General features: G+C 46.7%; 1 pseudogene; it reads left to right on the top strand.

The window, feature by feature from the left end:
• The first annotated feature begins 9,172 nt into the window (after positions 1–9,172).
• On the top strand, positions 9,173–9,249 carry LOC147370868 (small nucleolar RNA U3; annotated as a pseudogene).
• Positions 9,250–24,171: the final 14,922 nt, after the last annotated feature.

Consider the following 24,171-nt stretch of genomic DNA (forward strand, 5'->3'; position numbering starts at 1 on the left):
CCACTTTCCTGGAGAATTCCATGAACAGAGGCTACAGTCCACGGTCTCTCAAAGAGTTGGACACAACCGAGCAACTAACATTTTCACGTCTTTTACCAGCTTGCAATTGCGTTCACCCTGTTAACCATTCCTTCCGCAGGACACTGACCTCTGCCCCTCACAGGCACCTCAGCTGTTTCCTCACCAAGGGGAAATTTGTGCTGTGCCCAGAAGCATGGGTTCCATCAACAAAGTTCCAATAGCTGTCCCTGTACGGCTTCCCCTGAAGAGTTAAGCTCTGACTTCATTGCATGCAAAGTTTCCCTTTTTTTTTTTTTTTGGAAAAAAATGTGGTTTTGCTTCCAAATGATGTTCCAAATGTCTCTGGCTCACCAAGAAGTAATCCCTCAGCTGGAAAACACAGCAACGCTGCTATTTTAGTATGGCATCAGGCCTCTGGCTTCTTGATTCTGCCAGGGCTGCCGATGCTTCTTGATGGAAAACTAAATCAACGGCCTAAGATACAGAGACTTGTCCCAAAGGGATATTTCAGAAAGGAGAGGCCCTCTGTTTTCTTTCCATTTCTGCTTCTTTCTATCCAAGTCCTCCCTCCTCCAGCTAAAGAGGGGTCTTCTTCCTCGGGGGCAACTGAACTTCTAACCTGCTTAAGTGGAGGCCCATCTGTTGTCCCTGACCCTTTGGCTTCTCCCCACACTCGTTCTAATTGTTCTCTGATGAAGGGTGAACGTAAGCCTATGTAACACTCCAAAAATGCATGGCTGGCCGACCAAACATTAACAAGAGAGACAGCTATGAGAAAACAATATGCCTGTTTGCTCAACCTCCCTTTCTGCAGGCAGACTACTTCTGGAAACTTTCCCATCTCCAAGGGAAGAGGTGCTTTGCTAATCCTGCTAAGTGTCAAAATGGATGGCGTTTGAACAGCTTTCTCCAGCTAGCTGTCCCTTGGTGGAAACTCCTGTGAATGCTGTGCAGAAAGTGTCTCCCCTGAACCCAGTAAAGGCAGCAGTTTAAGGAGGGGTCACATCTTATGAAAATAGTTGCCTTTTCTAAAGCCCTGCTCTTCCCTGAAAGAGATTAGCTGGGCAAAGGTCACTGGGAGAAGCAGTGGCTCAGAGGCCACCTCAGGTACTGAGGATGACTCACAGACCACAGAGAAAGGGACTGGGGCTTGGAGTGAGACCAGCAGGATGGGGCCCAGCCTAGTGGTCCAAATGTCAGCCGTGACCACCTCTCGGGAAATGCACATGGGATCCAAGGTTCCTAGGCCTCACTAGTCTGGGTCAGAGAAGGCTCACGGTGATAGTCACAGACCTGGCACTCCTTGCTTTTCTCTTTCTCCACCCAAATTTCTAGGAGCACTCTCTTCTGTTTCACATCCTCAGGGAAGCCTTCCTCCCTCCCACCAAGATCATTCCTGAAACTTGCTTATCCATCTCTCCCTCCTTTGTGCCCCTACTTTGTCCTGGAACTTCCCCATAGAGAACTTCTACCCACTTGATTATGTTTACTTGTTTTCAGGGTTCACTCAGGCCTCCTACAGAGAGGGAATACAGTGTTGTATTTACTCCATATCCCCGGCTGCCAACCCAACATGTGCACTTAGTAGGCACACAGTACTGAGCGGATAAGTGATCCTTCTCATTTCCCATTGAACATGGAGAAGGCGGCATGCCCAAGGTCACCCAGTGGCTGAGTGCCTGAGTCTGGATGTGGACCCTGGTTTGTCTTAATCTAAGTCTGTGATATGCCGATACTGCACCTGGCCTCCCCAGTTAGTAATCCCTGCCCATCACACCCCCACACACATACAGACACAGACACACAGAGGTCACAGGAGAGCATGGGCAGATTTACAGGGTGTCAGAGATGAAGCTGATTTAAGGCATCATGGACACCAACTCAATTATTTAACAACTGAGGAAACTGAACTAAAGAAATCAAATTGTTTGTGTGAGTCGATATGCTTTGACCTACTTTAGGTCAAATTAAAAATGAAATTAAAAGACACTTGATCCTTGGAAGAAAAGTTATGACCAAGCTAGACAGCATATTAAAAAGCAGAGACATTACTTTGCCAACAAAGGTCTGTCTAGTCAAAGCAATGGTTTTTCCAGTAGTCATGTATGGATTTGAGAGTTGGACCATAAGGAAAGCTGAGCACCGAAGAATTGATGCTTTTAACCTATGGTGTTGGAGAAGACTCTTGAGAGTCCCTTGGACTGCAAGGAGATCCAACCAGTCCATCCTAAAGGAAATCAGTCCTGAATGTTCATTGGAAGGACTGATGCTGAAGTTGAAATTCCAATACTTTGGCCACCTGATGTGAAGAACTGACTCATTGGAAAAGACCCTGATGCTGGGAAAGATTGAAGACGGGAGGAGAAGGGGACAACAGAGGAGGAGATGGTTGGATGGCATCAACGACTCAATGGACATGAGTTTGAGTAAGCTTTGGGAGTTGGTGATGGACAGGGAGGCCTGGTGTGTTGCAGTCCATGAGGTTGCAAAGAGTTGGACACGACTGAGTGACTGAACTGATCTGAACTGAACTGACCTACTTTAAAATTTGGTCTAGAGCTATTCCTGGTCAATAATCATATTCCATTTAATTTCACCTAGAGCTCCATGGAAGATACATGACTGAGTGATCAACAGTTCCTGCCTTGAGAGAGATATCAGTGTGGTTGGGAGGGAAATACAAACATAGTTATGAATACAGGGCAGGACATGACAGGTTCGAAGTGGTTCAGGCCCTCAAGTTGGGAGAACTCGCATTGACTTGGTAGAGTCCAGAGAGGCTTCACACAGGAAATGGTATTGAGTTGGGCCCTGGAAAAGGGCTAGATGATGGACAGCTAGGGCAGGGGCCCAGCATGCACAATGGCACAGAGAGGGGAAACTGCATTCTGTGTATAGAGGAACATGTGCTCAGTTGCTAAGCCATGTCCAACTCTGCAACCCCCATGGGCTGTAGCCCACCAGGCTCCTCTGTCCATGGGATTTTCCAAACAAGAATACTGGAGTGGGTTGCTGTTTCCTCTCCCACGAGATCAGAGGAATTGTAAGATGCAAATGGTAAATCTGCCCAAGCTCTGGGCTTTACATACAGCTATAGGATGGTAGGTGAGGCTGTGGGGTGGGGGGACAGGACAGGGCGGGAGTAGACTGGGGCATGCTTCCGGTGATGAGAACAGATAGGAAACTAAAGCGTCTCTACCTGGTGTCCCAGAGGAGAGCTGCTGCTGACAGCCCCTTTTGGGGAAGTGAACAGAAAGGACAGAGACCTAGGAGTTTAACAGGACAGTAAGAGCAAACGACCCTGATGCTGGGAAAGATTGAAGGCAGGAGGAGAAGGGAACAACAGAGGATGAGATGGTTGGATGGCATCACCGACTCGACGGACATGGGTTTGAGCAAGCTCCAGGAGTTGGTGATGGACAGGGAAGCCTGGTGTACTGCAGTCCACGGGGTCACAAAAAGTTGGACACAACTGAGCGACTGAACTGAAGAGCAAAAGGAAAGCCAAGTGATTGGGACCCAATGAAAACAGAGTTCTTTAGGCTGCAAGAGAGGGGGAGAGGGATGTCATTTTAAGCCAGTAATATGCTTTTCTCTTCTGTTTCCCACTCTCCCAGATTCACCCTAGATATCCATCTGCCTGTAGGAGAAGGGATGACTGTGTGGGGAGGGGGAGGAACAGGAGGAGGGGCAGAGGAGGCAGGGGTGCAGAGGAAAGTCTGTGCACAGATTCTTACTGATTACAGAAGGAATTCCAGAGAGAGACCCAGCTACTGTTTAGCTTTGGTCATTCAAGATAGGATTATGCAGAAATTCCAGTCTTAGGAGCCAGACCTTTATTTCAAGAAGGGATTTTCCAGATTCTTTTCCCACCTCTCTTAGTACATTAAGAGAAAGTCTACTATATATAAGATAGATAACCAACAAGGACCTACTGTATAGCACAGGGAACTCTACCCAATATTCTGTGATAACTTATATGGGAAAATAATCTGAAAATAAATGAATATATGCATAATTGGAGGGAAAAAAAAGAGAGGAAGCCTGAAGCTTGGACTTCTCTTACATACACAGTAAGAGGCCAACACCAGTCATTTAGGCCTCATGGCAGTCAGAAAGGAGGAAACAGAAGTATTGGAAAAGCCCACCCTTTCTCTCTACCTGAGTATCTTAAAAAAAAATAGGAGGAAGTAAACAGACCAAGAATAGCTGGGCCATCGGCAGAACTGCCCTGCCCATCCCCACCTCTGGGTCTGCAGAAGGAGGGTGTTGGAGAAGTTAGGGTCACCCTGGGGACTCTGGGAGGAAGTCACTGCCTGTGCTGCCCCTTTAGAATGCAGGGCACAGTCACAGAAAAGAAACTCTGGTTGGAAAGCCTGGGCCAGGCCTAATATTCAGCTTCCCTGGGCTACCCTCAGGCTCACAGGGGTCAGATGCTGAGTTGGAAGCCAGTGGGCCCACTGAGGGGGCCTGCAGTTTGGAGACAAAGGGACCTCCCAGCTAACAGAGTGGCAAGCCCATGACGCTGCAGTTCAACTGAGACCAAGACACTAACCTCACCGGGAGCATTTCCTCCCCTGGAAGAATGGGGCATATTTTGAGTACTGGGGGCCTGGAGGTCGAATATGACTCAGTAAGGAAAAAAAGAATGTCTCCCCAAAGACCAATGGACGGCACACATCCATGGCCTTCATGAGACCCAGGAACTCACTGCCCCTGGTGCCATGGAAAGGGGAGAAAGCCCCTTGCTCCATATGCCTGGGCCTCTAGTTGTGGGCAGACAGGAGGAACAGGGGCTCCTGGAGACACAGAGTGTTTTTCGTCAAGACCAAACATTATCCACAGGGTTTGAAGTATCAGTTCAAAGTCTAACTGGGTTGACATTTAGTTTATCCTCCCCAGCCCACTAACTAGTGGGTGTGGCTCAGAGGAAAAAGACCAGATTAGTTCTAAGCAAAGTAATGCTACTCTGTTTTCCCTTCACATTGGATATGTGGTGTGAGTTATATTTGTGCAACCCGCTACTCTTGAGTCTCAGGACATCAGGGCTAGGCTGGGCTCCCAGGCCTGCGGAGCAGACAGTCAGCTGCAAGGCTGCCCCCAGGCTGCTCTTACATGCTGGCCTTCCCTGGGGCCTTCCTAGCAGGGCTGCAGGCCACCCCTGGCTCCTCACACATAATGGGGGGGAGGGAGTTGCCTTCTGGAGAGGGGCCCAAGCAAGAGGTGGGGTCTCTGCTCTGTAAGGTGAGAATTAGGAGTAGGGCTGGTCCGAGGTGAGGGGAGGAGGGAGTTATGCACTAGTGGGAGCGAATAAGAAGAAAACAGAAAGAAAGTAAGATGCAGGAAAGAGCCTTAGAAAGATGAGAAATGCCGGCTTGGTAACGGTGGTTGTTGTTTAGTCCCTCAGTTGTGTCTGACTCTTTGCCACCCCATGGACTGCAGCATGCCAGGCTTCCCAGTCCTTCACCGTCCTCCGGAGCTTGCTCAAACTCATGTCCACTGAGTCAGTGATGCCATCTAACCATCTCATCTGACAACGGTGAGAGGACCCAAGGCTGGGCCAGGGTCTTTGCACACGCCTCCACCGTGAGGCCGGAAAGCCGGAGCGCCCTGAGAGCCCAGTGAGGGTGGCGGGCAGGTTAGGAGATGGTGTGGAGGCTCCCCAGTCTGAGCTTCCTGGGCAGAGAAGGGCAGGGAGGGAGGCAGAGGAGAAGGTGTACACTAGTGACCATAACTACTGAGCGCTCTGTGCAGATTCAGGAGTACAGCTTCTGGAGGTTGCCCCCAGAGGGCAGAGGCCCAGAAGGGAATGCCCGGGCCCGTGGTCGGGGTTGAGGGGCGCAGCAGTCGCAGCAGGCCGGCTAGGGGGCTGAGGGGGGCCCGGCCTGGTCCGTGGAGCCCGCACCCACCTGCGGGGAGCAGCCGTTCGCCTCCCGCGCCCGCAGGCCCCTGAGAGCGGCTTTCGCGGGGCGCTGCTGCCCCCTTCCGGCTTGCTTGCAGGCCCTGGGCGTCCTGGAGCTGCTTCCCCGCCGGGAACCTGGGGCCGGGGGATCCGGGAGGGATGGAGCGGGGACCACGGGCCGCTTCCCTCCCGGGTGTCCGACTCCGCTGCTCGCGCTCCGCGCCTCTAACGCATCTGCCTTCAAAATCGTACACTCCGTCCTCCGTCTCGGGCCGCATCCCCGCGTCTGCTCTGGCGGCTCCAATGTCTTGACCCTCACACGGTGGAACTTGGTGATGAGGGTGCCGCCGCGGGCTCAGCGGGGCGTACCAGGCCCGGCTAGTCGTTGAGTCTCTGGTGCTCCCTGAAGATGCTTGTCAAAGCGCCGGCGGCTCCGGTCCTCCCACAGGAGGAGTTCGGGTCACTAGTGTCCGCCTTCTCCTCCGTCCCCTTCCCGCTCTCTCTGCCCTCCTCTGATCGTTGCTCAGACTGGAGATTCTCTGCGCCATCTCCCAGCCCAGCCCTGCCGGGCACTCGGCTTCTCAGCCCCACAGTGGGCCGTTTTCCACGGTCGGGGGGCGTGCGGCAAAGACCCTTGCCCAGCCTTGGATCCTCTCAGTGACATCGAGCCCGCACCTCTCATTTTCCTAAGGCTCCTTCTAGCACCTTACTTTCCTTAAATCTTCTCTTAATTAGTTCCCACTACTGACCACATAACTCTCTCTCTTCACACAATCGGTCTCCTGATCCTTAATTCTCGTTTCCCGCTCCACTATCCACTCTCTGCCTGCCAGCCCGATCAGAACCCCGAGTTCTGACTCCCTGATGGCCCTCAGTTAACCTTGGGGCCCCAGTGACCTCTTTGTTGCTCAACCCCAAGCCCACTTCTCAGATTTTATTTGATGGCTCTGCTGCATTTGGCTCTGCTGCCCATCTCAGGTGGCACTAGTGGTAAAGAACCCGCCTGCCAATGCAGGAGATGTAAGAGACGCGGGTTCGATCCCTGGGTCGCGAAGATTCCCTGGAGAAGGAAATGGCAACCCACTCCAGTATTCTAGCCTGGAGAATTCCATGGACTGAGGAGCCTGGCAGACTATAGTCCATAGGGTTGCACAAAGTCGGATATGACTGAAGTAACTTAGAACATGCAGCTGCATTTAAGCCTATTGATACTTCTTTCTGCAAATGTTCTCTCCCTTCAATCTTCTGGGGCACTCCCTCTGCTTTTCCTATGACCTCAAACCTGGTCCGCTTCAGTTTCCTTGATGACTCCATTGTCCACCAGCACTAGCCACAGGGCTCCCTCTTGACCTTCTTCTCTTTTCATTCTACCCACTCACCTGCGGGCTGTGGTCTCATCCGTCTCTACCCCATCTCCATCTGCACCAGTCTGCCTCCAGCTCAGATCCTTGCCTGGCTATATAACTGCCCATTCAGGGGAACACAGGTCATCTCCAGGTGGACGGCCAGAGAGACCACCAGCTCTGCAGATGTGAAACTAGAATCATTGTCTTTCTCCCCAAATTGGTTCTTCCATAGAAGTCTGGGAGACATTTTAAATTCCTTTCTCTCACTCACCTCTCCTACCATCCAACTGGTCTCAGCATTAGGTTGAGTCCATCTTATTCTATGTTATTGCTTAGAATCCATCTTTCACTCCCATGGACTCAGCAACAATTTACTGGTGCCAGGTACTGCTCTAAGCACTGTGCATGCATGTCCTCATTGAATTATCTGAACAATCTCATAGAAATAGGAGAGGACCAAGGCATTGAGAAGTCATTTGCTCAGGGTCATATAGCTAATAAGTAGCAAAGCCCAGAGGGGACCCCAAGTTGTGCTGACAGGAGAGCCTTTTTTTTTTTTTCTTTGAGCACTGATGTGCAGCCTTATTTCAGGATGCTACCATTCCTTGGAGAGCTTCTCACGTTGACTCTCTTACTAATTTTCCTGACTTCATTCTTTCACCTCCTTAAAGTGTAGCTATCTAAAACTGAATTGCTTCCCCAAACTAAAATTCAGTACTGAGACTCTCCTCAAATTTGTTCAGTTGCACCTGCCACTCTTAAACTAAAATTTATACTCTGGAGCCTCCTCCTACCCCTCTAGCCAATTCTTTCTTACTTATCCTTCATAATCTGCAAAGAATTGTCCCTGGGATTTCCAAGAGTGTATCGGGTAATTTATTAGGATTGAATTCAGCTATATGTAACAAATAACCCAATTAATGGCTTAAATGAGATAGTTTTAATTCCTTCCTCTTAAAGAGCTTGGAGTTGACAGTTCAAGTTTGTTATATGGTAGCTCTAGTTTATCACCAACAACCCGGGATTGTTGTGGCTTTATGCTCTACCATTCTTAACATTTGTTTCCAGCTTTAATGCAACCTCGTGGCTGCAAGATGGCTGCTGCAGCTCTAGCTATCACAATGATATTTCTAGCAGCAGGAAGGAAGAAGTATCCAAAACCAAAGTGTGTGCCTCCCAGGTGGCTAGACTGTTTTAATAAGCTTTCCCAGAAGTTCTGACCAATGACTTTTGCTTATCCATCTTCGATGTCTTGAAAGAGAAATTGGAGAATCTAGTTTTTGAGTTGGGTACATTGGAAACCCTAAGGCTCAGTTAGTGAGAAGGAAGAGGAAAATGGGATAGATGGGATAGACAGCTAGATGTCTCTGCCCAGATTTTCTTCCTCCACATTCCCCTGGCATTCCTGCTTGCATCTGCTATCACTCTTTCCACATTTCAATGTAAATATCTGCCTATTGATTTGCTTCTCATAACAGTCTGAACACTCAGTTCAGAGGATGGCATCTTGCATACAGCAGATGCTCAGTATAGATTTGATGTTGATGACCCTTGATATTTAAAGAGGTCATAGAACCCTAGAATACAGACCCAGTTTTGAAGTTCATCACTGTACCATAGTCATATAAGAGAATACCCTCATTCTTAGGAAATGCATGTTGGAGTATTTAAGGATGAAGATTGTGCTGTCTGTAATATACTTTTAAATGACTCAGCAATAATAATATGTACTGTAGTGTGTATATACAATGTATTGACTAATAGGTAGATGATAGAGAAAACAAATTGGCAAAATTTCAACAAATGACAAATCCTACTGGAGACTTATGGGAGTTCTTTATTCTATTCTTGTAAATTTTCTATAGAATTCTTTTTATAAAAATGAGAAGTTGAAAGGGTCACAAAGACTATATTATCAGGGATCATTTCTACAATTTATTACTAGAGAAGTTTCTTTCAACATGTGGAGCACCACCCAGTATCATCTTGCAAATTAAAAAAAAAAAGAGGAAAACAGAACTCCGAAATTTGAGACCATATAAAAAGAGAACCTTGTAAATTGTTTAGTCTGTTCTCCCAGAAAGGTGACAGTCCTTTCCTGAGTCACAGGCTCCCTGGGTCTTCCTCAGCTGTAATAAGAGTTAATTAACTTCTTGTAGTCCCTTCCTGAAATCCCTTCTCCACAGAGCTTTGCACCTGCTATTCCCTTCACCTAGAATGTTCCTTCTTCCCTTTGCTGCCTAATACCTTCTGTTCATCCTTCAGGCCTCTGGTCAGGTACCACTTCCTCAGAGAAGCCTTCCCTGACTCTCCTGATTGTGTCAGATTCCCTTGTTACAGGCTTCCTGACAACACGTATTTCTCTGCATCTGCTCAGCACAGTTGTACATTTGTATTGGTTTCGTCAACACCTGTCTCCTCTGCTCCCGTGACCATTAGTGACAGGTCACTATCACAGGTGCACGCTCACTGTGCACCAGGCTACCTTCTAAACACTTATATAGAGTTAATGTCCACTGCAAGTCCCAAATCCACATGGCCAGGTCGATCAGATCTCTCTCCCATGCTTGTGACTTATATTTCTTGCTGCAAATTTGTGACGTTTGCTTAGATGATACACAGGCATCTAAAACTTTGCACGTTCAGGGCTTCTCCTTCGCCTCCTCTTCTGTTTCTATTTCATGAAACAGCAAAGAAAAGAAAAACAAAAAAAGAGCAGTACCATCCACCCAGCTGCTCCCAGTCCCTCCTAAAACACACACACACACACACACACACACACACACACCCCTACTGGGCATGTCTTAGATTCCCTTTCTCCTGCTCTTAAAGCTGTGCTATCACCAAGTTCTGTTCCTTTACCTCTAAAGTGTATTCTCTCCTCTGCTCTGATTCCTCTTAATCAAATTGCCGTTTATCATCTCCGTAGTGGAATTCCATCAGAACTTCCTGTCTTTTTTATTTACCCCACAGCTGAAATCCATTCTCCACACTGCAGCTAGAATTATCTTCTAAGTCATCATGTTCACCATGCCACTCTCTTGCTGAAAAATCAGCCTGTAATTTGGTGAGCTAAACTAACTTGGAAACCCTCATATATACATAGTTCAGTTCAGTTCAGTTCAGTTGCTAAGTCATGTCCAACTCTTTGCAACCCCATGAATCGCAGCCTCCCTGTCCATCACCAACTCCCGGAGTTCACTCAAACTCAGGTCCATCGAGTCGGTGATGCCATCTAGCCATCTCATCCTCTGTCGCCCCCTTCTCCTCCTGCCCCCAATCCCTCCCAGCATCAGAGTCTTTTCCAATGAGTCAACTCTTCGCATGAGGTGGCCAAAGTATTGGAGTTTCAGCTGCAGCATCAGTCCTTTCAAAGGACACCCAGGACTGATCTCCTTTAGAATGGACTGGTTGGATCTCCTTGCAGTCCAAGGGACTCTCAAGAGTCTTCTCCAACACCACAGTTCAAAAGCATCAATTCTTCGGTGCTCAGCTTTCTTCACAGTCCTACTCTCACATCCATACATGACTACTGGAAAAACCATAGCCTTGACTAGACTGACCTTTGTTGGCAAAGTAATGTCTCTGCTTTTTAATATGCTATCTAGGTTGGTGATAACTTTCCTTCCAAGGAGTAAGCGTCTTTTAATTTCATGGCTGCAATCACCATCTGCAGTGATTTTGGAGCCCCCAAAAATAAAGTCTGACACTGTTTCCACTGTTTGCCCATCTATTTCCTGTTCCACTGTTTGCCCATCTATTTCCTATATATATATATAAACACCTAGAAATTTAAATACATAACAGAGTTCATAGGAAAGAAAGATGAATGCTCTCCTATCAAAAACAAAAAGAGACACTGAAAACCAGGGTGGCTAGCACATGAGTTGATGCCATGGCAGTCCTGGGAGTGATCATTAGACCTTGAATGGAACCTAGTGGTGAGGGGCTGTATTTTATCAAGAGATGCAACAGAGTGAAACTTTGACCTCTATATTTGGCTAATATCTGCTCCTCAGCTCTGGCTTTAGCTTTGGCTTTTGGAAAGTCAAATGTTCAAATATCTGCCTCATCCTTGAACTTGTGCATCATCAGTAACCATGTGATTGTATCCAACCATTTACTCACTGATTTCACCAGTTTTCCCACTTATGTCCTTTCTATTTTCCAGGATCCAATCCAGGATACCATACTCCATTTAGATTTACTCTATTTTTAGTTACATATTCTTTAATCACCTCTTCTGTGATGATTTCATGTTATCATTTTCTATAGATAGACTAGAAAGATAATACATTTTCCTCTCTAACATGATTAATCAAATTTGTTTTCTATTATTGATAGTTTAAATTTTTTCTTTTAGCTTTACAACTCTTTTTGGTAGTGTCACATAAACATTTAAGATTGTGGTCAACTTTGGGAAAACCACTACAAAATTTCTTTCACATATAAGTTGTAAATATATACTATGTAATTGTATACATTGTATTCTCAAATATCTTTATAATGGAAAAAAACTTCTACGTTGATTAGATACTGAATAAGAATGAATCCTCCATTTATAGTTTTACATTTCTGATATTATAAGAATTTGCTACAGGCTGGAACATTATATATATAACTATACATCTTAAACCTTGTTTCTCAACCATCCACATATTTTTAGTGCCAGGCATTGTAGGGTTTTTTACATCTCCATCCAACCTCTGACACTGTGTGCCAGGCAAGGCAGCATGTGGATGGTAGGAGTGTTTTTGGAAGCTATTCCAAAATCTGTACACCCGGCAATAACTAAATTACACATGGAAATGACTGCAAACCACCTAATATATCCATGAAACCCAAAATAAATGTAGGCCAACTCATCTTCCTCCTACTCAAACCCCAAAAGGCCCATGGTCATTCCAATGCCACCACCATGAGAAGAAGTTAGAAAAAAATTATAGTTAATTAATAAAAACTGTTATTTTTCTGGATTTTATACTGTTTGTTTTAGGTGTCAGCTTTTAAAACTGTGTTGAGATTTCTTTTCTCATTGTCAATATTTACTTTCATTCTTAGTCTTGTTTTTATAGCTGTGTTGTTTCTTTTAAAGAAGACTCCAAACTGCATAAGCTTTAGGCCCCAAGAAAACTGGATCCACCCTTGACTGAGCGAGTTCACCGGTCATACTCGTTAGGGAAGAGCTACTAAAAGACATTCTTCAAGAAGAAGGGAACTGAACTCAGAAGGAAGAGGTAGGATTCGAGAGGCAATGAAACAATTAAGTAAATGTTAATTGAGTAATAACAACAACAATAGTACTAAGCCGTTCCTCATTGGAGAAGGCGATGGCACCCCACTCCAGTACTCTTGCCTGGAAAACCCCATGGGCGGAGGAGCCTGGTAGGCTGCAGTCCATGCGGTTGCTAAGAGTTAGACACGACTGAGCGACTTCACTTTCCCTTTTCACTTTCATGCATTGGAGAAGGAAATGGCAACCCACTCCAGTGTTCTTGCCTGGAGAATCCCAGGGACGGGGGAGCCTGGTGGGCTGCTGTCTATGGGGTCGCACAGAGTCGGACACGACTGAAGCGACTTAGCAGCAGCAGCAGCATTGCTTCAGTATACAACATAAGTGCTGTGAGGTGGCTGCCAAGGTCCCATAAGATAGAGTCTTGTTCTTTTTTTCAGGCATCATTCCCACTCACCACTGACTAGAGAATAGTCTCGACTCTGTACCACCCTGGGACCTCTAGGCATTCTCACATTCTGTTCCTTCTCCCTGTAATACTGTTCCCCTCCCTTCTTAAGGAAGGGTCGCCTGAGCCTACCAGCCTCGAGGAGGGGCCCCTCTGGCCTGCTGCCACTCTCTCCTACATTGACTGCTTGCTTGTCTGTGTCCCCTGCTAGACTGGGTCCCCCGAGGCAGAGCCAGAGCCTGGTTTGCCCTCTGCTGAACCCCAGCCGCAAGCAGAGCCAGGTGGGCCAGCTCTAAATATCTGCTAAGAAAATGGATAAACAGCAAACTGCGAGTGAAACCAAACCTTCTGCTTCTCAGCCCTTGTCCTTTCAACTACTGTTAACAGGTATTCCTAGTAGTCCACTTTCCTGCCTTAGTAAACACAGTTGAGTGAGAACAGTCCCATCTCATTCTGATGACTGTGTCCTTCCTCATCACCTGAGGGTACAGCAGATGCTGTAACCACGGATGGGGCCCCTTCCATATCCTCTCAGCCTACCCCGGAAGTGGCCTGCAGAGCACTCCATGCTGGCCTGGGGCTCCATGTCTCTCTCCGCCTAAGGACATCCTCTAGCTGTGTGCATGGAAGCGCACACCAAGAGCAGAACCAGCCAACAAGGACCGCTTCATCAGTTCGACAATCGGAGTCCTGTTCCACAGTCTCTCCCAGGGTGCCCTGCAGGACTGACCTCCAGCTGCCGAGAGTCTCCTCTCCTCTCCCTCACGTGCTCACCTCCCTGCTAAACTGCTGCCTGCATACCTTCTAAGACCCTGGTTCCAGCACCACCTGCTGTGGCCCAGCAGAGAAGCAGGAGCAGGTGCAGGAGATAGAGCAGAATATGGTTTGGATCTGGGATATAGCTCTAAAAATGTTTGAAAAGAAATTCCTGAAATGTGTGAATTTCAATAGAACAAATGTTTCTCCTAAAGGCTTGGGGAAGTTTCAAACTTCAAACACTGAAGGAGGAGAGTCTTAGAAGCAGAAGAGTTTATAGACCCATTGACAGGGAGCGTGCATGCTCAGTCACTCAGTCGTTCAGTCATGTCTGACTCTTTTGTGACCCCATGGACTGTAGCCCTCCAGGCTCCTCTGTCCATGGGATTCTCCAGGCAAGAATACTGGAGTGGTTTGCTATTTCCTACTCCAGAGGATGTTCCCAACCCAGGGATTGAACTTGCATCTTCTGCATCGGCAGACAGATTCTTTACCACTGAGCCACCTGGGAAGCCCTATTCAGAGGGAGAGGAGCATTGAAAAAGCAAATCTTAGTTAACAGAAATTTCATTACAGTGACTCAGGATAAAGTGCTTCTCTGGCCAGCACGTTGGCTGGTCTCCTCCATTTTAGCATGGACAAATTGAGCAGGGGAGGCTCACTGTCAGATTCTTAGGCTGGGACCCAGCTTCCAAGGAATTTAGGAAACCTGCTCCTGCCACCTTCATAAACTCTAAGTATTTGAAAACAACCAGGACCACTAGGGCTGTCTCTGTCCTCTGACTCATCCCACGGAGGCAGGGCTCCTGGAAAGAAGCCTCAAGAAGGGACCCTGGAGTGGTCCTCGCCATTGCCTGCTTATATCTTGCTCCTCCAGGAGGGGAAAGGCTACTGCCTGGAGCTTCCCAAGTCTCTTCCCAATGCCCTGGGCTCCGGGTCAACTGGCCAGGAGTCAGCCATCCCTGGGAGTCACTCCTCTTAGATAGAAAAGCCCAACCAGGTGTTTGGCAGCTTCCCAGATTGTAAATATCTCTCCATTTCCCCGGAGGTGGCAGACTCCAACCTGCGACAATGAAAGTGGAAAGTCTTAAAAGCTGAGCGGTTTTTAGACAGATACAGAGAGTCTGGAAGGAAAAATCCATCTCTGGGTCTAGTTATCTGGAAAGAAGGAGGCAGACTCATGAAGAGGTTTCCAGAGAGGACTAAGTGTGCAGATGGTAAAACCATCAGTGGAGGCTGCGCCCAGGATCCGCACAATGGGTGCCCTGTATGCCGTTTGGGGACTTCTGTGTTTAAATGTTTGTGATCCCTGTCCCCCCTGCAACCTCAGGCTGGGGTCTGCTAAGAAAAACAACCTGGCTCGCAACGGCATTCTTCCAGCTCCACTTGAAAGTTTAAAAAACCCTTGGATAGGAAAATAACCTCAGGGAGCCAAGGCTTTCTGCAGTTGGCGAAGCCCTGGACCCAAAATACACATAAGAACACTTCGCTTTGAAAGGCCTGCAGTATTCCTATCTGAGTCATCTGAAAACAAATAAAAAGAGACCTAAACAAACAAACCTAATTGTGCACAGAAACACGGCCAGGTTTCCAGCCTGGCTCCCCCTCTGTTTTCATTAGTCAGAAGCCAATATATGCAGCTTTCCTGGTATCCAGAACAAGCAAAATATTAAAAACAAATTGCCGAGGTTTCTCCCCTTCCCTCATGGTGCAGCGCTCAGGCCAAGTTCCTGACTTCTCTCTGCCTTGGTTTCTGAACCTCTTTCCGTCAGTCTTGATGGACAGCTGCCTGCTTACCAGGCTGCCTGTTGTCGACCAGCAACCCTGATTGACGGTGACATTCATAAATGTCAGCCATTATTGGACACTCGGATGAAATTTAGAGAGACATCCAGGTCTTGAGACATTATCGTTTTTACTAAAAGTCAAAGCAACTGGTTTGAAAAGCAAGCCTGCCAACCCAGATTCACTTAGGACAAACCTATCCATTGCTCTTGCCTGCACCCTACCCCTTGCCTTCCTTTTCCCCTCTTCTACTTTTCACCACTAAGTGGGCATTCCATTGTAATGGATATCTCTTGGTTTTGCCCAGTAATTTTCCTTTCTGGTAATATCACCCATTTTCTCTTTGGAGAATCAGTGCTCCCCGAAATTTTAGTCCCTGTAGTTTTGCGGGGGTGGGGGGGGGTGCTTTCCTCACTGACCTTGCTTCAGGAGTTTGTGATCAGGGTCTGGCCAATCAGTGTCACCAAAATTCATGTGGGGATGGATACATCCCGTTAGGCTGTTGAGACAGAGGCTGGAACTTTTGCAAAGACTACTGGGAAAGAAGCACACTTATTTCTCCAGCATTTTTAAACTGGCAGAATTAAGTCTAAAGCTGCTGGTGGTCACAATGACACCATGTGGGAAGAACTTGTCTGACCAGAAAAGCAGAGCTGAGTGATTGAGAGGGAAAAGAACTTGCACAACATCATTTGAGCACCTGGATCCAGCTATGACTGAAGACTAATCTACTATGGACTTTTCTGTTATATGAACAACCTCATTTTCAATTGGGCTGTTACATCTTGCAACTGAAAGAAACCTAAAACACACATGTGCACACACACCTCTTTCAAAAAGCTGTGTGAAATTAAAATTTTGCATCTTCCAAGTGGACTGTTACCCTCATCTTTTTGTTTCAGGAGGCAACATTCTTAAGAGGAAGATCTGTTCCCCATGAATTTCAGTTTCAGCTAAATGTGGCAGAGAAGTCTAAGAGACAATTTACTTTAGCCCTGAGTCCTATGAGAAAAATTGCCTTCATCTCTCAGTGTAGTAAAAGATGAATGAATTCTTTCACCTAACTCATTTTTGACACAAAGAATCAAATAATGTAGCAAATACTAAGGAATTTCTTTGCAGTCCTTGGCTTGTTCTGATGACCAATTCCAAGCATCTTATTCTGTGAGGCCACAGAGACATCTAAGTGCCACGATTAGTCTAGATCCAAAGCATGTGAAAAACAACAATAAATCCCTGCCAAACAAAAACCAAAGTAACCAATGACACATAGACAATTTGCAGGTAGCAATTGAAAGTATAGGACCAATAAGCTTTTTCCATGTTTCTTGTGACATGAATAGGGGGAACTTGGGCCTCTTACCCCATCTTGATAACTATCCAGAAAAGAAAGTCATGTTAACTCCTTTAGTCTAAATCTCCAATTAAGAGTGAATATCAGGATGGGGTAGGGGATAGTATAAAGGGATATAACCTGGATTTGTGGAATTGGGCTAAGTGATCAGAAGAATGAACACATTTTGAAATGATTAGTTTTGAAATTACTAGCTATCCCTCTTGAAGGAATTTCATCAGAGCTTGGTTCAAATGTCGCATGCTCAAGGAAGCCTTCCTTCATGTTTTCGTTAGAAAGTATCACTCCTTCCTTTTGCTCTTGCACAAAATTCAAAATATTTGATATTAGAAATAATTGTAATAAGATGGAGAAAATTTTTCCTCACAGAAGTGTCCTTGGGGAGATCATCAGAATAAATAATTCGGTAAGTTTTTTTTGGGATGAGGAAAAGGATAAGATCTCAAAGTGCATTGTTGAGAAGCCTAAGATGGTTCCTACCCTGACTTCTAAGCTGGGTGGGTTTAATTTGCAAATAGAGGAAGAGAAAATATTTTGATGTAGGGTAGTTGAAAGAGAGCTGGTAACTTTGCATTTCAAAGAGGTGGTAGAGAATTTGGGAATTGGGGATAGTTGCTGGTGAGGCTGGGGGCTGCTCCAGGAAAGGTTTTGGGCCATGGGGGGATAAAACCCTCCTGGAGGTGAGCAACAGAAGAGGAGCTTTGATGAACAGAAACATCCAGATGGGAAGTTTAAGCTGATGACTGATGGGTACCAGATGTCCCTTTTCTTGTTTCCTCAGTGACTGTGTGTGTGCTTTGTCACACAGTCGTGTCCGACTCTGCAACCCCACGTTTTGCAGCCTGCTAGGCTCCTCTATCCATGAGATTTTCCCGGCAAGAATGTTGAAGGGGTTGTCATTTCTTCCTCCAGGAGATCTCCCCAACCCAGGGATCAAACCCACATCTCCTGGGTCTCCTGCATTGACAGGCAGGTGGATTCTTTACCACTGAGCCACCCGGGAAGCCGTTTCCTAGTAAAGCCTCCAGTAAAATCTCCACTGCTCACAAACACATTTGCCTGATGTGGAACTCTGAAGGGGAAGGATTTCTGTGTGCAGGTCGACACAGGCAAAAGCAGAGAAAACACATGCAGACAGACATAAATCTGAAGTTCAAGCTGACTTCTGGATTCCATTTACCTGCATGCCTCTCCCAGTGGATAATAAAGCTCTGGGGGAAGAAGGGGACTGGCATTTGCACCCATTTAAAAAATTTTCACCAAGATGAATTGATGACCTAACCTGTAAGGAGATAACTGCAACAAAAATTATGGCCTGTGTGTCAAAGAAATTGTTGTCATTGACTAAACTCCTGGGGCTCAAAATATATTGTGATCATTATTATTCTGAGTGCATGAGTATTAAGGAAAAGACCAGGGAAGTCCTGGTTGCTGGAACTGGAGTGCCAACGGGACTTTTATTTTATACCTTTTCTTCAAATTATAAACAGGTATAGTAAGGTGAGCTTTATTGGTATTTTCTCCCACACTGATGCTGAACTGGCCTTGTCTAGCCTTGACCAACAGAACATTAGCAAACAGAGGCATGAGAAGTAAAGTGATGCTCTGTCTCCTGAAGCACCAAGAACGCCGTGACTGTCACCATGTGAGCCAGCCTTGGCTAGCTGCTGGATGATGGGGGATGCAGATACCCAACAAGCCACCCCTACCACCCTGGCTGACATCAAGTCAACTGCCAGACATCTGAGGAGGCCATCCTAGGCCATCCAACCCCAGCAAAGCCAGTCCAGACCAGAAGAATGCCCAGCTATCCCGCATAGTTGCCAGAAAGCTTAAATGTTGTGCTTTCAACCACTAAGTTTTGGGGATCATTCATTACCTACTGGAAACTGACTAATAGGCCTTTATCCCATTTTACTGATTAGGACATCAGGCTTAGGGAGACTGAGAAAATTGCTTCAAGTCAAACCTCTAGTTAAATGATGGAGCTGGGATTCAAACCTACATCAGTCTTATGTTAGCCTGATCCATGTAGCTCTATAGCCTCTGTTTATCAGAAGGAGCTTAGTTTCAAGCCCAAGATAAGAGCCTCCTCTGCAGCACTGGGGTCTGATGGCAGTGCTGACTTGAGACTGAAGTGCTGGGTGTTAAACCTATAATTCCCACCTCCTGTGGTTTTCAAACTAGTCTGCACGTGAGACTCATTGAGAAGTTTTTAAAAATCCTGGTGCCCAGATCAAATAAATCTGACTCTCTGAGGGTTAGAGTCAGAATTTTTAACTCCCTATTAATTCTAAAGCAAAGCCAAGGTTGACAATCAGTGTCTTCAACTGCCCTGAAAAGAAAGAGTGGAGGTTGAATAAAATTGGTGCTATTTAACATAGAAACTTGCCTGGAGAATCCCAGGGACAGGGGAGCCTGGTGAGCTGCCGTCTACGGGGTCGCACAGAGTCAGACACGATTGAAGCGACTTAGCAGCAGCAGCAGCAACATAGAAATGTCTCCAAGGAAGTAAGGTTGGGGCCTCCTGAGAAAGAGAGATCAGGAATAATGGCATAATTGATTCAACAAACATAAAATATGCACCAGACACTGGGTTATTATTCCCTGCCTTCAAGGATTGCAGACATGGCAGTTACATAGATGCGTCATCACAGTCACATGACGACAAATATCATACTTATATTAATATGATCCAGATCAGAGTAGTATCTTTAGAAGAGGTGCTTACTCTTTTCAGTTGGGTCCCAGAAAAGATGACCCTGGAGCTGAGACTGATGGAGGGGAGGAGATCTCTGCTCATTAGTACTGCTACCAATGGACCAGGCATTCCAGGGAGACTGGTTGGCCCTAAAAGCTGGGAAGATGCAAAGGGGAATCGAACACTTAGAGGACAAGCCAGAGTAGGTAAAAGGGAATCATACTCCCTAAGGCCCCATACAAACATTGATCTTATGTGTCTCTCAATAGATTGTGTAGAGAATCACCTGGTCATTATAACGGGGATAGTACTTGGACCCCTGTTCCTGGGAATTCCAAGTCCTGTGCACACATACTAAGTCACTCAGTCATGTCTGACTCTTTGCAACCCCATGGACTGTAGTCCACCAGACTCATCTGTCCATGGAATACTCCAGGCAAGAATACTGGAGTGGGTTACCATTTCCTCCTTCAGGGGATCTTCCCGACCCAGAGACTGAACCTACATTTCCTGTGGCTCCTGCATTGCAGGCAGATTGTTTACCACTGAACCACCTAGTCCACCAGGCTCCTCTGTCCATAGAATTCTCCTGGCCAGAATACTGGAATGGGTTGCCATTACCTTCTCCAAGGGATCTTCCAGACCCAGGGATTGAACCCAGGTCTCCTACAATGTAGGCAGATTCTTTACCATCTGAGCCACCAGGGAAGCCCTCTAAATCCTGAGCCCATGGCAATAGCTGCAGAGCCCTCTGGTGCTTCATTCTCAATGTGTGGTCATGTTGATGCAGCATCGGCATTACCTGGGGACTTCCTAGAACTGCAGAAACTTGGGATCCACCCACGCTTACTGAAACAGAATCGCATTTTAACAGGCTGCTGCGGCTGCTGCTAAGTCGCTTCAGTCGTGTCTGACTCTGTGCACCCCATAGACGGCAGCCCACCAGTCCTGATTAATTCCAAGGCACATTAAAGTTTAAGGAGTACTGTTATAGTGCCCTCTAGCACCCATGTGTTGAATATACTCCCACTCAGCACACGATCCAAACCCAGGGCACCCCTTGCACATTGAGCTAAGCCAGCCCTGGTTTGGGTGATAGCAACCAACAGGAGCTGTCAGCCAGGCTGTGGCAGGGACATGTTAGAGGAGATAAAAATATGTATGGAGCAAGACACAAGGTCAAGAACTAGGAGCTAGCATCAGGAACAAGTGTACTTTGAGGTTAAGAGTAGAGCTTGTGCCCTTCCTCCATCCCATCCTTGGATCCCTTTATCCAGCGATGTTTCCAAACCATAAATGTTGGCACAGTCAGCAAAACTGCAACTAAGGACCTGCCTCCAGCCACCATTCCCTCCCACTATTGTGAGATTCAAGGATTTATGGGTTTAAAAACAAAGCTGGGCTGCCAGAGCCTTGCTCTGCCAGGTCTCAGGTGGTCGAAGAGTCCTGGAAGGCCCATGTCCACCCATACATGAGCCTCAGGAAGCTCTGCTGAAAGCTGGGCGAGGGCAGAGCCTTCACTTGTTAAGCAGACCAAGGTCCATGGGCACATGTGATGGTCTTGCCTGCTAAACACTTCTCTCTGCTTTTTGCTTCAGAATCACCAGCAAGTTGCATTCCTGACCGGAGATGTCAGGGGGACCTCATATGAACTGCCAATCGCCAACTCGCTTCTGAGGTTGGAGGAAATGGCTAGGAGCCTGCCTCCCTTTCCAGCCTGGAACCGGGTCATGTGCAGTCCCCATTGCTCACTCATGGGCCACCCACTTGGCTCTAGTTCCGCTTTGGCAAATCTTGCTCCTGGCAGGCTGGATCCACAGGAACCCTGTTATTTCTGAGTGTGTGTCAGGGTATGTGGAGGGAGAATGCAGTTTTGCCAAAGGGGGAGTCAAGGCCAGAGGGATGGCCCTACATGAGGAGGGGAAGGAGACCCAGTTCACAGCAGTTTTTGAAATCAATTCTGTCCTTGAAATCATTCTAGTGAGATACTGTGAGATGTCAGTTCTAAGGATCTTGAGATGGACTGTGGGGTCAATGTGACCTCCAAAACAAATCAGAAGTATTTGGCTCCGTGACATAAGGTTACTGACAATCCAGCCCAGTACCACCTCTTCCAGGAAGGCCTCTTTGGCTCCCCCCACTAGCTTTTCTGTTGGTGGGCTGCTGCTGAAACCCCTAGAGTAAGAGGGGACAATTTTTCTGCTAAATGTTTCCCACCACCAAATTCTTCATGTAAAGTTCTGTTGAAGTTTAGGACAACAGAGTCACAAACCAGAGAGGGCTTTATGACTACTGCTTGATCTCGGCATCCCCCACCTACTTGGCAGAACTCCAGGTGACATGGAAACATGGCACTGCTGTTCCCAAAGTGGTGCCATGAACCTCCCCCAGAATGGCACTTCTTGGTGTCTTCTCCCATCACAGTACAGGTCTAACTGCCCTTTGGCCCCTAAGAGAAAAGGAAAGTTTCCCAGTGCCTACACTAAGACTCTGTCCTTTTCCTGACCCAGAATGATTGGTAATGGAAGTGTCTATTGCCAGTAGGAGAAAGCCCATTGATCAATTGTCCCATCGATTCATTCATCCATTGACCAACTGACCTAGTGCTTGGACAAGAAATCCCATCCAACCCACTCGACTGCAATCCTGTCTCCCTGTCTCCCTTTCTCACATAAGACACAGTCAGTACATTTTAATAGCCTGGGTTTTTCTGTCTTAAGTGATACCACCTGGGAGCCTGAGTCTTGGTCACAGCTCTTCCTCTGGCTTTAGGAGCAGAGAAGATCAGGCTTTCTGTCTTCTAGCCATTTCTGCCCTTCCAATCTCCTGTGATCAAAGGTAGGACAAGGGGACACACAACTCCCAAAGGCAAGGAATACTTTTCAATTGTGCTGAGGAAGCAAATTTCCTTTCCGTAAAGACTGAGGAAGGAAATTTTCTCTTACTCAGCAAAGATACAAAGCTGGGAGCATAATATTATTATTGCAATTGTTATTGTTAACAAAATAAATGGAACACAACTTCTCAGTCTGCTGAGAAGTTACTTCATGCTGTTGGGGTCCCCTGCACCCCCTCTAGTGGTGGGTAAGCGTTGGCCTTAGGACTAAGGTTTCCCCTCAAGTGGTCCCTCCCAAAAGGAGCAGAGAATGTGCCCCACCAACAAAGTGTTTCCTCTATTTTACAACCACCTCCAGCCTGGCATATCTCCCAGCTTCAATACTTGTAATTGTTACAAATACGTGACAAATATTTGCTCTGTGCCAGGCGTGGAGTTGAGTGCTTTTCACATAAGACCTTGTTTCATTCTCATAGAAATCCTGGAAAGTGGCTCCTATTGTTATTTTCCATGAAAAGATAAGGAAACGGTCTCAGAAAAGTTAAATGTAATGTCCAAAGTCCCATAATGAGTGGCTGAGGCAGATTCAAACCCTTGTCAGACTCCAAGCCCATTCTCTCAGCCATCATACAATATAAACCCAAAAATGGAATGACATCACCAGGAGAACCTCACGTCCTGGAATTTCCAGGCCCACATACATGTCAAATATCCTATGCTTTGTTCTCATAAAAACACTTGAGTTTTTCAGATATGTCTTGATCTGGGTTTTACAATATGCTCACTCTAACTGCTTCTGTTCTAAACTTGCCTCAACAAAAGCCTCTACAGGGTGCTTTTGAAAATACAGTTTCCAGCATCTTACCCCACACCTACTAAGTCAGAATCTCCAGGAGGCAAGTCAAGACATCTGTATTTCTAAAACAAATTCCCAAAGTGATACTTATGATCATGTAAGTGTAAGAAACTATCTCCAAACTGTACACCTAGCTCTGCCAGATGCCGAGATGGAGGGAGGGGAATAAAAGATGGGTAAGTGATGGTCAGGGAGCATGTAATTTAGTTAGGAGGAAAGGCAGATGGATTCAGACCCACCATATATACAATTAGACAATAACTGTGTGATTCTGATTATGGAACAACTATTATTCAGGAAAAAGGTACACTGTAGATTGGGAGACCCAGAAAGACCAGGGAGGACTGCATGGAGGAGGTGGAACATACAGTGGGCTTTGTAGGATTGAAGGTGGGAGGAAGAAAGAAGATATTGTAGACAGGGAAAGCATCAAGTGCGGAAGCCTTGAGAGGAGAACAAGTTTGGCATTTTTACAAGGAATGGAGTAGGTCAGCCAACCAGTCAGGATGGGAGGAGGGTAGAGAAAGAATGTGCAGGAAGGAACTAGCCTCAAGCAGGGCAGTTTCTATGGGTAGCTCTAGGGAAATATGGCGGGTTTTGGAGTGGATGTGTGTGTGTCCATGTCCCTCAGTTGTATCAGACTCTTTGTGACCCCATGGACTGCAGCCCATCAGGCTTCTCTGTCCATGGAATTTTCCAGGGAAGAATACTCAAGTGAGTTGCCATTTCCCACTCCAGGGGGTCTTCCCAACCCATGGATTGAAACCACATCTCCTGTGTCTCCTGCCTTGGCAGGTGGATTCTTTACCACTGCACCACCCGGGAAGCCCTCTAGAGAGACCACTCGCGTGATGAAAGGGGTGATTAAGTAAGGTAGAGATCCTTGTACCCCAGCTCCTTGAACTATGACCGCAGATGAGAGGTAGCATCTCT

The sequence above is a fragment of the Bos grunniens genome, chromosome 6 (assembly GCF_055505025.1).
Source record: "Bos grunniens cultivar Pamir isolate PY7600 chromosome 6, Bosgru_T2T1.0, whole genome shotgun sequence".
Lineage (NCBI taxonomy): Eukaryota > Metazoa > Chordata > Mammalia > Artiodactyla > Bovidae > Bos > Bos grunniens.